This window comes from Myotis myotis, unplaced genomic scaffold, assembly GCF_014108235.1.
Source record: "Myotis myotis isolate mMyoMyo1 unplaced genomic scaffold, mMyoMyo1.p scaffold_m19_p_10, whole genome shotgun sequence".
Taxonomy (NCBI): Eukaryota; Metazoa; Chordata; class Mammalia; order Chiroptera; family Vespertilionidae; genus Myotis; species Myotis myotis.
The window spans coordinates 1,504,969-1,519,466 of record NW_023416314.1 but is presented as its reverse complement, the minus strand read 5'-3'; positions in this window follow the sequence as shown (position 1 = coordinate 1,519,466).

Here is a 14,498-nt window from a genome sequence, read left to right as displayed (position 1 = left end):
ATGAGCCTCATCCTGCTCAGCTCCACCATGGAGCCCCTAAGTGCCTGCCTCCTCTGCCCCCCACTCTGGGGTCCTCACTGCTCAGAGCACAGGGAGGGCTCCCTCCAGCCTGAGGGGGACACAGAGGAGCTGCTCCCCCCTGAGTGACCCCAGCTCCGCCTCCTGCCCAAGCCCAGAGTCCCCTCTGCCCCGTCCAGCAGGGTTGCTGCGCAGGCCCCCGGCCCTGAGCCAGGGGCCCCTGGGTGTCGTAAGAGGAGGCCAGGCCAGGGAGGGACTATTTTTTAAGCCAAGAGAAAACCGCCTGTGAACCTAAGTGGGGTCCCAGGTTTCCAGCTGCCTCTCAGGCACCCTAAAGCCCTGACCCTGCTGGTGGCAGCGTGGGCCCCTCTCTCCCGCAGACACTGGGCCCCTTGGCTGGGCATCGGTGATGAGGGAGGGAGGCTCAGGAGGAAACCAGAGGATCCACGTGGGGGAGCGTGGGGTTGGCCAGAGGGCCGGCTGCTGCCCCGCAGTCTGTGCCCGAGAGTTCGGAGCCCTAAACCCAGCAGCCAGCGTTTCCCCTTCTGTGTCCTGTTCAAACCCCCTCTTCTCCCGTGGTTGTCATGGTTCTTCCGCGTCATCAAAGTCCATGATCAGATGGGACAGGTCAGGCACGAAGCCTCCGTCAGAGCCCCTGGCACCACCCCAGGGAAGGTGGGCGTCAGAGCCCCTGGCACCGCCCCAGGGAAGGTGGGCACCAGAGCCCCTGGCACCGCCCCAGGGAAGGTGGGCACCAGAGCCCCTGGCACCGCCCCAGGGAAGGTGGGCATCAGAGCCCCTGGCACCGCCCCAGGGAAGGTGGGCATCAGAGCCCCTGGCACCGCCCCAGGGAAGGTGGGCACCAGAGCCCCTGGCACTGCCCCAGGGAAGGTGGGCAGTGACCCACGAGGACCCCAGACCAGAGCAGCCGAGCCTCTCCCAGATGCCCGACCTGGAAGCGGCCCAGTGGTGCCCAGGGGCTACAGAGAGTGGAAAATGCCACCGTCCGCCCATCCTGCTTACCTGCCACCTGTCTCCGAAGGAGTATTGACAGCCGTTCCTCCTGGGGTCACCCACACCCGTTCCCCCGGAGTCTCCTTCCCTCCATGGGACGCACTGAGAGTGAACCCCCACTGCCTGGCGACAGCCCTTCCCACGCTCCAGGCAGCAGCGTGCTCACCTCCAGAGCCTGCTTTCCCACCCAGCCCCGGCCCTTCACTGCTCCTGGCGGCAGGCAGTGAGGCCATGTTAACACCTCCATGGGTTTCTCCAGAACAGACAGGTGGTCACCCCGGCCCTGCTGGTGGGTGGCCCAGGCCCCCAGTCGCGTGCACATGGCTGCTGCTTCTGTAAAGTCTCCAGGTGCTCTGAGCCCACCCGCTGGGCTGCTGGTTCTCATGGAGCTGATGCAGCCACAGGTAGATGGGGAGCCACCTGACAGGCAGGGGGGTAGCCCTGCACGCAGCTGCCACCTGCTCAGGGAGGGCGATGAGGCGCTCGATGCTGTGACCAGAGACCCGCATCCAGGCAGGAGCCTCCGCCTCTCTCCCACCCACCGGAGGAGCCGCTCCGAGGCCCTGGGACAGGCAGGGAGGAGGCGTGCCACTCGGCGGCTGTCGGGGGAGCCCCAGGCCTGGGACCAACCCCCAGAGCAGGGGCACGGAGCGGTCTGTGGACCAGACCTCACCTCAGACAGCGACGGAGCCACAGCTCTCCCAGGGACGGCCTCTGTCCTTGGGGAGTTAGTTACCATCTCCGGCCTCAGTTTCCTTATCCATGAAACGGGAATGATGGCTCCTCTCCAGGGGGGTGTTTCTATCCACGCAGGGAAATCATTTGTACAAAACCCTTGGCACGGGACCTGGTACGTGGTGCCCATCGATAAATAGTGGCCGCTGTGATAGGATTATCGTTCCTAAGGTTGCTTGGAAACAGATAGAGCCTGAGCAGGTGTGGAGAGTGTTACGATCTGGGCTTTGAGCCCTGGGCTGAGGCGTGGATGGGCCTTGGTTGGGCTCTGCCGCTCTGAGCCTCGCCCTCCCCGCCCCCCTCCACACCCCCGTGGGCCTGGGGCTGCCGTTTCTCGCTTCCCAGCCTCAGAGAAGTGAGGTCCTCTCACCCCCGCAGCTGAGTCTCTAGCACAGAGGCCTGCAGGGGGCTGAGCGCCTTGCCAGGTGCGGACGGAGGCTGAAGGGACGCAGCTGTTCCCTGAGGAAGGAAATGCCCAGATGTGGTCAGAGAGACAGGGGCAGTGACGGTCAAGGCGGGCGTCGTGTGCCACCAATAAACACGATGAGGAGAAAATAAATGTGTGTGTGTGTGTGTGTTTTCGTCGCTAAAATAAAAACACCAGGAACTAATATCTCACATTTAAGAGCAGCTGCACGTGTCTGGCTTCGCTCTGTCCGCAGAGCACACCTGCATGCAGCCATCCTCTCCCACTTGGCACCATGGGAGCAAACACTCAAAGAAACAAGCCCCCAGGCCAACAGCGTGGACAGGAGGGAGCTGCCGCTCATCGCGTTCCCTGCCTCCCCGCTCCGTTCTCATCCCGATGGTGTCGCTGCAACGGGGAACCTCAGCGGGTGATTCTAGTTTAAACGTTCCTGGACGTCAGTATGCTGTTTTCATAACAAAGCTCGAGGTGCTGAGCGTGCGCATTCCTGTAGAACCGTGTCCTTCTCCGAGACTCGGGTGTCTGTAAAGCGCGAGCTGATGCTGGGCAAGGCTTCCCTAGTTCTGTCTTCCCGGCTGTTTCCCGTGTGTGCATCTGAGCAGGTGGTCAGTGCACAGCTGGGAAAGCGACCCCCTGTGGCCCCCACAAACCCCCTGTGGCCCCCCCAAACCTCCTGTGGCCCCACAAACCCCCTGTGGCCCCCACAAACCCCCTGTGGCCCCCCCAAACCTCCTGTGGCCCCACAAACCCCCTGTGGCCCCCCCAAACCTCCTGTGGCCCCACAAACCCCCTGTAACCCCCATGAACCCTCTGTGGCCCCCACAAACCTCCTGTTGCCCCCACGAACCCTCTGTGGCCTCACAAACTCCCTGTAACCCCCACGAACCCTCTGTGGCCCCCACAAACCTCCTGTGGCCCCACAAACCCCCTGTAACCCCCACGAACCCTCTGTGGCCTCACAAACTCCCTGTAACCCCCACGAACCCCCTGTGGCCCCCACAAACCCCCTGTTGCCCCCACAAACCTTCTACAGGCCCCCATGAACCCCCTGTTGCCCCCACAAACCCCCTGCAGGCCCCCCATGCGCCCCCTGAGGCCCCACATGCTGTGTTTAGCAACTGTCACCAAAAGATAAATGTTTATGTTGTTTGCTCAGTTAAGTTGTACATTTTGAAATTTTTGCTTTTTGAATGCGAATCATAAAAAAGAAGATACACAGTTACCCAGACTTCACATCCTTAACTGGAGAAGCTTCAGGAATTTGAAGAGGCGGCTGCGTCATTCCGTTCTCTGTGGGTCATTCAGAGTTTGGAGAGGACGGTGAGCTGCGTTTTCAGCTCTCAAAAGGCTTCTTAGGACACTTTAATAAAGTACAAGAAAACTGAAAGAAAAAAAAAAGGCTTCTCAGCTAAGGCCCGGCCGGCGTGGCTCAGTGGTGGAGCATCGACCTACGAACCAGGAGGTCATGGTTCGATTCCCACTCAGGGCACATGCCCGGATTGTGGGTTTGATCCCCAGTAGGGTGCGTGCAGAAGGCAGCTGATCAATGATTCTCTCTCATCATTAATTCTCTCCCTCTCCCTTCAACAAGTGAATGTAAAAGAATATGTTCTACGCGCATGGACAACAAAGACTTTCAATAATCACATTTGCAAAGCACTTTCCTTTGTTGATCCCATCAGCCCTTAAGACAACCCTCTGAGGTACACAGGCCGGTCCTGAGCCTGGGAAAGCCGGCCCAAGGTCCCAGGCTGAGGCAGCTGAGCCGGCGGCGTCGGAGTGTCTCTGAGTGGCACGTCCCAAGCAGCCTCAGCGCCCTCAGGAGCGAGGTCCACGCAGCATTCGTAGATATGAACACTGCCCTCGAACCGTCTCCAGCTCCGCCCGACAGCCCTTGGGAACAGTGCGTCCTGACCAGGCCCAGCCCTGGCGTGGCTGCTTCCCCGAGGCAAAGCCTCGCTTGGCCGATGACTTCACTTCAGTTCTCCCGACTGTGACCCCGCAGCGACAGGGCTCCTCCGCCGGCCCCGGGTCAGAGAGGAATCTGCCGCTGGGCACCTCTGCAGCCCTGCAGGGACAGTGGCTGTGTGGCCGTAAGCTTCGCACCTGCAGCAGGTCCTCCTACAGTCAGTCCTCGTCCCATTTGCTTGCGCTCTGAGACACGTCCTTGCTAACACGTCCGAGCTCAGTTCAGCTTTCCAGGTGTCACAGGTCACACGCTTTCCTGCTCAGCCTAGTGCCACACTAAGGATGTTCCTAGTGGTTCTTTTTTTAAATATTTTTATTGATTTCAGAGAGGAGGGGAGAGGGAGAGAGAGAGAGAAACATCAATGATTATAGAGAATCAGAGATTGATTGCCTCCTGCAGGCCCCTCAGTGGGGATCGAGCCCACAACCCGGGCATGTGCCCTGACCGGGAACCGAACCATGACCTCCTGGTTCATAGGTCGATGCTCAGCCGCGGAGCCCCGCCAGCTGGGCTCTAGTGGTTCTTGGTGGAGCCCCTTCCGCAGAACACTGAGTGAGGGACAGCGCTCAAGGGCAAGACACATTTCCAGTTGATTTCCAAATCCTCCCGGGAGCATCCAGATTCCCTTGGCCTTCAGTGCTGGGCCCCCTTGGGACCACCCACTAGCAGGCTGCATCCCAAACTGCAGTCACTCCCAGACCCTTTCTTTAGTCAAACAGAAGGCTCAGGGCCACAACCCAAAGCCAGTGCACGGACCATCATGCTGTGCTCCTTCCCCGCCCCAACCAGGGCCCAGTCACACAGCCCCTGACAGCCTGCCCCCTGTCCACACGTCTGTGAATAGTTACTTCCTAGGTGGCTGTTGTGCGCCTGGGGACGCTCCTGGGCAGCCCAGCAGTGTGCCTGCCCCAGGGGTCTCGCCCTCCTATGAGGAGCTCTGGCCCTGGCCCTCGCCCTCCTCACTTAGGACTTTCCTATCAGAAAAGAATAGTATGTGCGTATTGAACTCCTTTAGGACAGTACCTCCGTCCATCACCACACCAGGCATATGAACAGATTATTTGCCCAAGACCACCAACCAGTACGCACTGAAAATGGGGTTTGCGTGAAAATCGGTCTCACTTCTGAGACTGCTTTGTTGTTGTTAATCCTCACCCGAGGACATTTCCCACTGATTTTAGAGAGAGTGGAAGGGAAAGGGAGAGACAGAGAGAAACATCGGTGTGAGAGAAACACACTGATTGGTTGCCTCCTGCACACACCCCAACCAGGGCCAGGGAACCTGCAGCTGAGGTGCGTGCCCTTGACCAGACTCGAACCCGGGTCCCTTCAGTCCGTGGGCCAACGCTCCATCCATGAAGCCAAACCAGCCAGGGCTGAATCTGCTTTTAATGCTGCTCCACGGAGAGTCTCCCAGCCAATGTCACCTTCCACGGAGACGCGTGGTCTGTCATCCCACGAATTCAGGAAGCTGTGGACGAGGCCTGTGGTCTCAGAAGCCTGGAGAGTGTTATCTGACAGTCTTTGTGGGGAAAAGTTTCCCATCTTCCCTGTGTTGGCTTTCTGGCCGAAGGCCCTGGCTCCTTATCTGTGAGGCCACAGAACATCATGGCTAAGCATGTAGACTAGACTCTGGTGAACAACCAAAGCCGCATCCAAGGTCGGGATGCTGGTCACATGATTCGTACGCTTACTCCCTGAATCTCAGTGTCTTCATCTGTAAAAGAGAGAGACAGATAGCAGGCACGCCCTGGCTCATGCGCTCCCATTCCTGTCTGTGGGTTAAAGGGCTAAATGAGAAAACACCTGATACAGAGGCCACGTGGGCAGCCATACATGCGACACAACCAATCTTTTATCACAGCCGAGGTCTCCTTCCACAGCCGTGGGCTCGGAGCTTCTCCACAGGTTTAGAGTCTAAACCGGAGGCTGCACCCCGGCTGCTCCAGCTGCAAAGACGCCGGCGGGGAGCCCCGTGTCCCTCTGGGTCTCTGCTTCCCTCTCACCCTACGTCCCACTCGCACTCCTGACCCGAGTGTGGGGTCCCCCCAAGCGATTCTCCCTTACACAGCTGGGTGTCCTACATTTTAACTCAAAATTTTTTTTAATAAAGTGGGGCTGATTTAAGGAATTGGTCTCAATTCGAGGCTTTACAGGGTGGGCTACTGCATTTAAAACGATATCTTTATTGATTGTTAGAGAGAGCGGAAGGAAGAGGGATAGAAACATCAACAGGAGAGAAACATCATCAACCTGCTGCCTCCTGCACGCACGCCCCCTCCTGGGGATGGAGCCTGAAACCTGGACAGGTTCACGGAATCGAACCTGTGACCTCCTGGTTCATAGGTCTGTGCTCAACCATTGGGCCACCCCCACCGGGCTTTACCTCAGTCCTGACACCACCACCTGGAATTAGCGTCGGGCCCGCAGGGGGAGAGCTCAGTGCCAGGAGACGGCCCCCCTTCAGATGCTAACCACACGCGCAGTTGTCCCCAGGTGCTCACACGTCTGCTCAGTTTGGCTACGAATCCCCACGACCCCGGCTCCTTGGACCCGACGCCCCTCACCGCCTGCTGCGTGGGTGATATTTGCTGGAACAGCTCGGAGACCCAGGGAAGCACAGTTACCAGCTCATCAAAGGAGGAACGTGGACAGCCTGGTGGAGAGACCCCAGGCGGGTCCGGGGTCCGAGCACAGGAGCTCGGTCTCGGGGAGCTGGGGGCTCCTCCCGGCATGTGGCTGTGCTCCCTGAGTAGGAGCTGCCACTGACCTGCGCATCAGAGACAGCCCAGTGGTGGGACGGGTGCGCCTCGGGGACGGGGGATGGGTGTGCCTCGAGGACGGGTGCGCCTGGGGGACGGGTGGGCCTCGGGGACAGGGGACGGGTGCGCCTGGGGGACGGGGGACGGGTGTGCCTGGGGGACGGGTACGCCTGGGGGACAGGGGACGGGTGTGCCTGGGAGACGGGTGCACCTCGGGGACGGGAGACGGGTGCGCCTGGGGGACGGGTGCACCTCGGGGACGGGAGACGGGTGCGCCTGGGGGACGGGTGCACCTCGGGGACGGAGGACGGGTGTGCCTGGGGGACGGGTGTGCCTGGGGGACAGGGGCACCTCAGGGATGGGGGACGGGTGTGCCTCGGGGATGGCTGTGCCTGGGGGACAGGTGTACCTCGATGGTTTGTGAGAACCTGCAGGGCTGAGCGTCCCAGATCCAGTGTGCAGGGGGTGCTGCCGGCCTCACCGGAGCGCCAGGACTGGGTCCTGAGGTCATCTTTTCTGAATCCCTCTCAATATCTGGTCGGGGAACCCTCTGGCGTCCTGGGCAGAGACTGAGAGCTGCTTCCTGCCGATGGCCTTGCCCCCAGGATAGTGCATCCCCTGGAGTCTGGATGCTGCCCACGGCGTCTTCTGTTCAACGCCAAACCACAGGCCTGGCTCACCGCGTGAGAGCATCCAGGCTCACCACACGGCTCACCAGCCGGCAGTCCTCTGCCCCGCGGGAGCCAGCCTGGCCCCACCTGCTCTGGGTTCCAGTTTTTATTCTTTATTTTTAAAGTATATTTTTATTGATTTCAGAGAGGAAGGAAGAGGGAGAGAGAGAGAGAAACATCAATGATGAGAGAGAGTCGATCATCTGCCTCCTGCATGCCCCACACTGGGATCGAGCCCGCAACCCAGGCATGTGCCCTGACAGGAAATCGAACTGTGACTCCTGGTTCACAGGTTAAGACTCAACCACGGAGCCACGCCGCCCGGGCTGGGGTCCAGCCTTGGTGAGGAGTGAGGAAGACCAGAGTCTGCCTGTGCCAACACCTCCCACCTGCTCTCCGTGCCAGGCCCATCCCCACGTCCTGAAGAGCCGGTTCCCCCGGTCTGCACGGCACAGGTGTGAGGCAATGCGGGGTCAGCCCTGCCTGCGGTTAATCAGCCACGAGTGCGGTGACACACGCGGGGGCCGGCCCGGCAATTACCTGGGCGGCGACAGCCCAGCTGGCGAGAGGGGAGTGGAGAGGAACATACTGGGACCCCGCCAGGGCCAGACCCTGTCCTGCCTTCCAGGCCCCTTTCCCAGGAAGTGCCACAGCACCCCGGAGGGCTGTCGGGGTGGAACCCCCCGGGGGGGCGGCGTGCAGATGGTGCGAGGTGCCTGCTCACCTGTGCATCCAGGAGAGTGTCCAGTCCAGGCACAGGCGGGTGCCCAGGTGGCCAGCTCACCTCCCGGGAGCCGGGATGCTGTCAGAAGGAGCACATTCATCCATTCTTCCCAAGAAACAAAGTCGTAACATCTTTTTTTTTTTTTTTTAAGAATAGTGTTTTGATTTATTTGTTAATCCTCACCCTGAGGATATTTTTCCATTGATTTTTAGAGAGCGTGGAAGGGGGGGTGGGGGGAGAGACACAGAGAGAGAAACATTGATGTGAGAGAGACACGTCTCTTAGTTGACTCTTGCATGTGCCCTGCCCAGGGCTGGGGGTTGAGCCTGCAATCGAGATACATGCCCTTGACCGGAATCGAACCCAGGACCCTCCAGTCCGCAGGCCAACGCTCTATCCACTGAGCCACACCAGTTAGGGCTAAACTGTAACATCTTCACTGAGATAGAATTCACATCCCGTACAATTCGCCCACCGGAAGTGTACAATCCAGTGGCTTTTAGGACCCTCAGTTAGTTACCCAACCCGCACCACACCGATTGCAGAACCCTTTTGTCACCCCAAAAAGGACAACCTGTCAGCAGCCCCCTGCTCTCTCCCCCTCCCGCCCCAGATGTCAGCCACCTCCTACCCACCTTCTTCCTGAACACGCGTGCGGCCTTTTGTGATGGGCTTTGCTCACGCATGATATTTGCTCAGTTGATTTCCGCTGTGGCTTGTATCAACACCTCCTCCTTTTTGTTGTGGAATATTCCATTGCACGGTGATAATGTATTTCGTCACCCTCGTCAGGTGGTGGGCATCTGGCTGTCTCCACTCCTCGGCTCTCAGGAATGCTGCTGCTCTGAGGGAAATTGTCTGCTTGAGGTTGGCATGGGCTCATGTTTTCAGTTCTCTGTGTCGTGTCCGCAAGTGGAATGACTGGGTCCTATGCTAAACGCTGTGTTTAACCTTTTAAGGAACTTAATTTCCAGTGTGCCAGGCTGAGCCTAGGCGCTGGGATTCTAAACAATCTGGTGGAAATCTGAACCAATTCTAGTGAACAAAACAGTCGAGGCCCTGTCCTCAGGGAGCTGCTACTATGGAAGACAGGCAGTGAGCAGATGAGAGGAAATACACAGTCATTTCGCAGAGCAGCGAGGGGCAAAGTGAGGGGCGGCCTCGGGTGGGCAGCCAGACGGCCTGGAGAATAAGAGCCAGGAGGCCAAGAACTGGAGGCCGCGCCCCAGGGGGAGGAAGCTCGGTGGGTGTGAGGGACAGAAAAGACAGCAGCGCCGGGAGGGGGGGGCCCGGAGGAGCGGCCGGCTCCGCAGACCACAGGCAGAGTCTGAATTTTATTCCAAGTGCACGGAGAAGCCTTAGCCCTTTTAAGTAAACGCTGGGGGTAGTGGCCTGAGCTGATTCTTACACGCACCCCTATGTTCATAGCAGCGCAGTTTACAACAGCTAGGATTTGGAAACAGCCTAAGTGCCTGTCAGCAGATGAGTGGATTAGAAAACCACAGTACGTCTACACAGTGGAATACTACGCTGCTGTAAAAAAGAAGGAACTCTTACCATTTGCAACAGCATGGATGGACCTGGAGAGCATTATGCTGAGAGAAATAAGCCAGTTGGAGAAAGACAAGTATCACATAATCTCACTCATATGTGGAATTGAATGACTAACATAAACTGATGAACAAAAATAGACCCAGAGACAGAGAGCACTAAACAGACCCTCAAACCTCAGAGGGAAGGCAGGGGAGGATAGAGGGGGGAAGAGATCAAATGAACTCATATGCGTATATGCATGACCCTCGGACACAGACAGTGGGTGGTGAAGGCTTGGGGGCAGGGGGAGAGGGCAATGGGGGAAAATGTGTAATACTTTCAACAATAAAGATTTATTAAAAATAATAATAAATTAAATTAAATTTAAAAGTATATTTAGTGCTCAGTGGTTGAGCGTCGACCTATGATCCAGGAGGTCATGGTTCGATTCCCGGTCAGGGCACATGCCTGGTTGTGGGCTTGATCCCCAGTGTGGGGTGTGCAGGACTCAGCCAATCAATGATTCCCCCTCATCATCGATGTTTCTCTCTCTCTCCCTCTCCCTTCAGCTTCGAAATCAATAAAAATATATATTTTTAAAAAATTAGATTTAGTGAAGTATGATTTATACGCCATAAATTTTATCTTTTTTACATGTGATGTTTGATAAACTTCAATAGATACTACAGTTGCATAGCCACTGCTACAATGAAAATACACGATATTTTCATCTCCCCCAAAATTTCTCTTTTACCTTTTCTCAGTCAGCCCTCTGCCCACATCCCCAGGCCCCGACAGCCTCAGGGTCATTATTTTGTGCCTTTTTAGAATGTCACATACATGTAATCATACATGTACATGTAATCACACATGAGTCAGCATAGCTACTCTGACGGAGGAGAAACAGGACACCAGAAAGGCCTGAGATGGCCCAGAGCAATGGCTGCCAATGCAGGCCTCACCCCAGCACCCTGATCCCGGGGTCACCCCGACCGAACCGCCGGGAGTGAAGCTGACGTGGCGCTTTCCCGGCGTCCGTGGCAGTTCCCACGGCAGCCAGGCCCCAGGACTGCTTTTAGGACAACTTCTTCCTCACGGGGGTGGCTGAGGGGCCGAGTGGGACCGGGGATGAGCGACTGTCCTGGTTGCCCAGGACCCTGAGGGCTTCCAGGGTCACAGGACTTCCAGTTAAAGCAGCAGGACAGCCACAGAGCACGGGACTTCCAGCACCAAACTGGGAAAGTCCTGGTCATCCCACCGCCCTCCCGCAGCAGCTCTCTCCACCTGGCGCGATGGGAGTGCTCACGCGTCCGAACAGCCCGTGGGCATCCTGCTATTGGATCAGACCCGTAGTGTGGCTCCCCTTCTGTGTCCTGCTGGCCGCACGGCAGGCCCCCCCTCCCCGATTCCAACTCAGAGCTGCCAGTGGTTCTAGCTGGTTTGGCTCAGTGGATAGGGCACCGGCCTGTGGGCTGAAAGGTCCTGGGTTCGATTCTGGTCAAGGGCGCATGCAGGCTTGGTCCCCAGTGGGGGAGGTGCAGGAGGCAGCTGACCAATGATTCTCTCTCATCATTGATGTTTCTCTCTCTCTCCCCCTCTCCCTTCCTCTCTGAAATATATAAAAATATATTTAAAAACAAACAAATAGAAATAACAAAGCGGCCAGTCCACTAGCCTCTGTGGGGACAGAGGTCACGTGGGAGTGGGGGTCTCACCGAGGCCACCCCTAGCTCTGCCCGGTGTCCATGCGGGCTTCCGGCCTCTGGGGGTGGACGGGCTTCTTCCCTGGCTAAGTTCCCCAGGGACCAGCTCTCCTGTCGCCAGCCACCGCTCCTCTGAAGCACTGGCCCCGCAGTAATTCTGCATTTGTGAGATAACTTGATTGATGTTTCCAGAATGCAAACTCAGTGAGGACAGGGCCATGCCGCTCCAGTTTATTGTTGCATCCCAGTACTGAGCTTATAAATGGCACACAGTAGGTGCTCAGCAACTGAATGAAGGAGCGACGGACGTCATTTCCCATCGTCGCGCCCAGGGAGTGGCCTTGGCTTGTACCCTCTTATCCCTGGGAGGCTTCAAAGCCGTGGGGCCCACACTGTTCGGAGAAACGTAGTCCATATTCACCCGAGATATCCAGTTGAACCTTGAACAAGGTGGGGCTTAGGTACCGACCCACTTTGCAGTGAAAAATTCCCACGTAATTTTTGACTCAACCAAAACCTGGCTGCCCCTGGGTGTCTGTGGCGGGCTGGCTCCAGCACCTTCCGAATTCTGTGGCCGCTCGAGCCCCGCGCAGGCCGGTGCACACTGTCGGCCCTCTGCATCCGTGGGCTCCCGATCAAAACAAGCAGGCACTTGTTGGGGAAGAATCTGCTTCTCTGTGGACCTGAGCAGTTCAAACCCCAGCTGTTCAAAGGGTCGACTATGGAGGCACAGGAGTGACAACGAGGGGGACGCAGGCCTCGCGGGGAGGCCTCTCTCTGCCCCCTGCCCCCCGAGACCTGGTGCCTCTGAGAGTGCGGCTGGTGCGCAGCCCATGCACCCTGAGTCGGGGCCGCCGGCATTTTATGAACAGCTGTGACACTCAGGGCTGGCCAGGCAGGGCTCGGCCGCCCCCAGGGCCGCACTCAGAGGCCACAGCCCCATCCGCACCAGATCCCCTGGGAGCAGCCCCGGTCCCAGCCGCTGTGCTGGGAGCGGTGGCGGCCGGGGGCAGACCAGCCAGTAGTGATGCCTAGGGCATGACTCCCGACCTCATGTGTTTTACCATTCCGCCGGCCGGGGAGAGAAGGCACATACTTCGGAAAAGCTTATCAGGCTAGAAGGCAGTTTGTCGTCAATGCCAGAGATGGTGCCCTGTCAATAAAGGGTGCCCGTTTCAGAGGAGGGAGAGCACATGAGAGAATTGTGGGTGGGGTGGGCGGCTCTTCCCCACTGTGTCATCCACACCCACCACGTTCCATGATCGGATACTGGTCTTTAGCCCTCACCCCCAACCTCTGTCTCACTCTCCAAACTCAAAAGGAGCCCTGGCCGGTTTGGCTCAGTGGATAGAGTGTCGGCCTGCGGACGGAAGGGTCCCAGGTTCGATTCTGGCCAAGGGCACATGCCCGGGTTGTGGGCTCGATCCCGTGTGGGCTGTGCAGGAGGCAGCCGACCCATGATTCTCTCTCATCATTGATGCATTTCTCTCACCCTCTCCCTTCCTCTAGGAAATCAATACAAAAATATATGTTCTTAAAAAGGGAACAAGACGGTGTCTCTGAGACGTGTGTGCGGTCTCTCTGGGCCAGGCCCGCACTGAACGTGACACACGCAGAATGAATGAGCGAGTCATAAGACCACCCCGGCCGCACCTGCCACCTCAGGTGGATGGGGTGACAGTGCTCCTGGGTCTCGCCCACTGACTCTGCGGAGGACACCCACTGTGACGTCATCCTGGGAGTCATTTCCCGGGAAGTGGCCTGGAGAACAGCCTCCGGCTTGGCTCACTTGGCCTCAGTGGTCAGCCTAGGGCGCCCCCTGGTGGTGCCTCTAGGAGACGCTCTCCAGCTCACTCCCGCTCCTGCCAGGCTTCAGGGTCCCAACCAAGGTGGTGGGGAGGCCCAAAAAGAGGGAGGAGAGGCGTGGACAGGCAGGAGAGCAGTGAAGGTGCTAGAAACGGCCCTTCACCGTCAGGGCGAAGCCTCAGAAAGAAGAGCCAGGTGAGCATGTGCCTTTAAAGGATGGGACATCGAAGGGCAAGTTCGGCTGCGTGTCCTCCAACCCCCCTCCGCCTCCTCGTTCTCAGCACACTGACCACACTCACGGGTGGATTTTTGCAAGGATTTTTTTATTTTTACTTTTGTTTCTGTTTTGGTTTTGGTGGAAATCAGGGAAGAACTGAAATTGCCATCCATGGAGCAGAACTGAAACAGAGGGACGGGCGAGCAGGGGTGCGGGCCCCGGGGATTCCTGTGACCACACGGGCCCGGCCCTGGGCTGAGCTGCCCGAGCCCGGTCCCCAGGCCGGGAGGCCGTGGCTGAGTCTTAGGGGCTGGTTCCCCATGTTCGCCGCCTCTTCACAAGCTGCCGCTCGCTCGCACCGGGACCGCACCGTCCTTGCTTCAGCGTCTCATCCCATCTCCGCCCCGGCACCCGGTTACCTCCCGTCGCCGATGAGGAAACAAGGCTGAGAGGCTGAGGGACTGGCTGAGGGAGACAGGGCTAGTGCGTGGGAGCGGTCGCGTTTGACCCTGAACCTCACCCTGTGACACACAGAAGGAGCTCAAAAGCCAACGCTTCTCCTGCCCACCCGCCCGCCACGCGGACACACACAGACGCGAGCAGCCCCTCCCTCCTGGGAGCCCAGAGCAGGGGCCTGTGGAAACCTGAAAGGACCCTGGCCTGCTGGAGTGCTCTCACCCCAGCCCACGTGGCCGTGTCCAGAGACACTTTTAGTTGTCACCCTGGTGTGGGTGCTGCTGGCATCCCATGGGTGACAGGGGCAGAAACGGAACCGGGGCCAGCTGTGACTGTGAGGAAGGTGAGTCCTGCTCTGTGGCCGGGATTGCTGTTCTGGTTGCAGAGGCGCATGCTCACCTGGCTGGGAGCTGCAGTGGGACCCGGGGGCTCACCTGGGAATGCGGCCCATCCCCCCACCAGG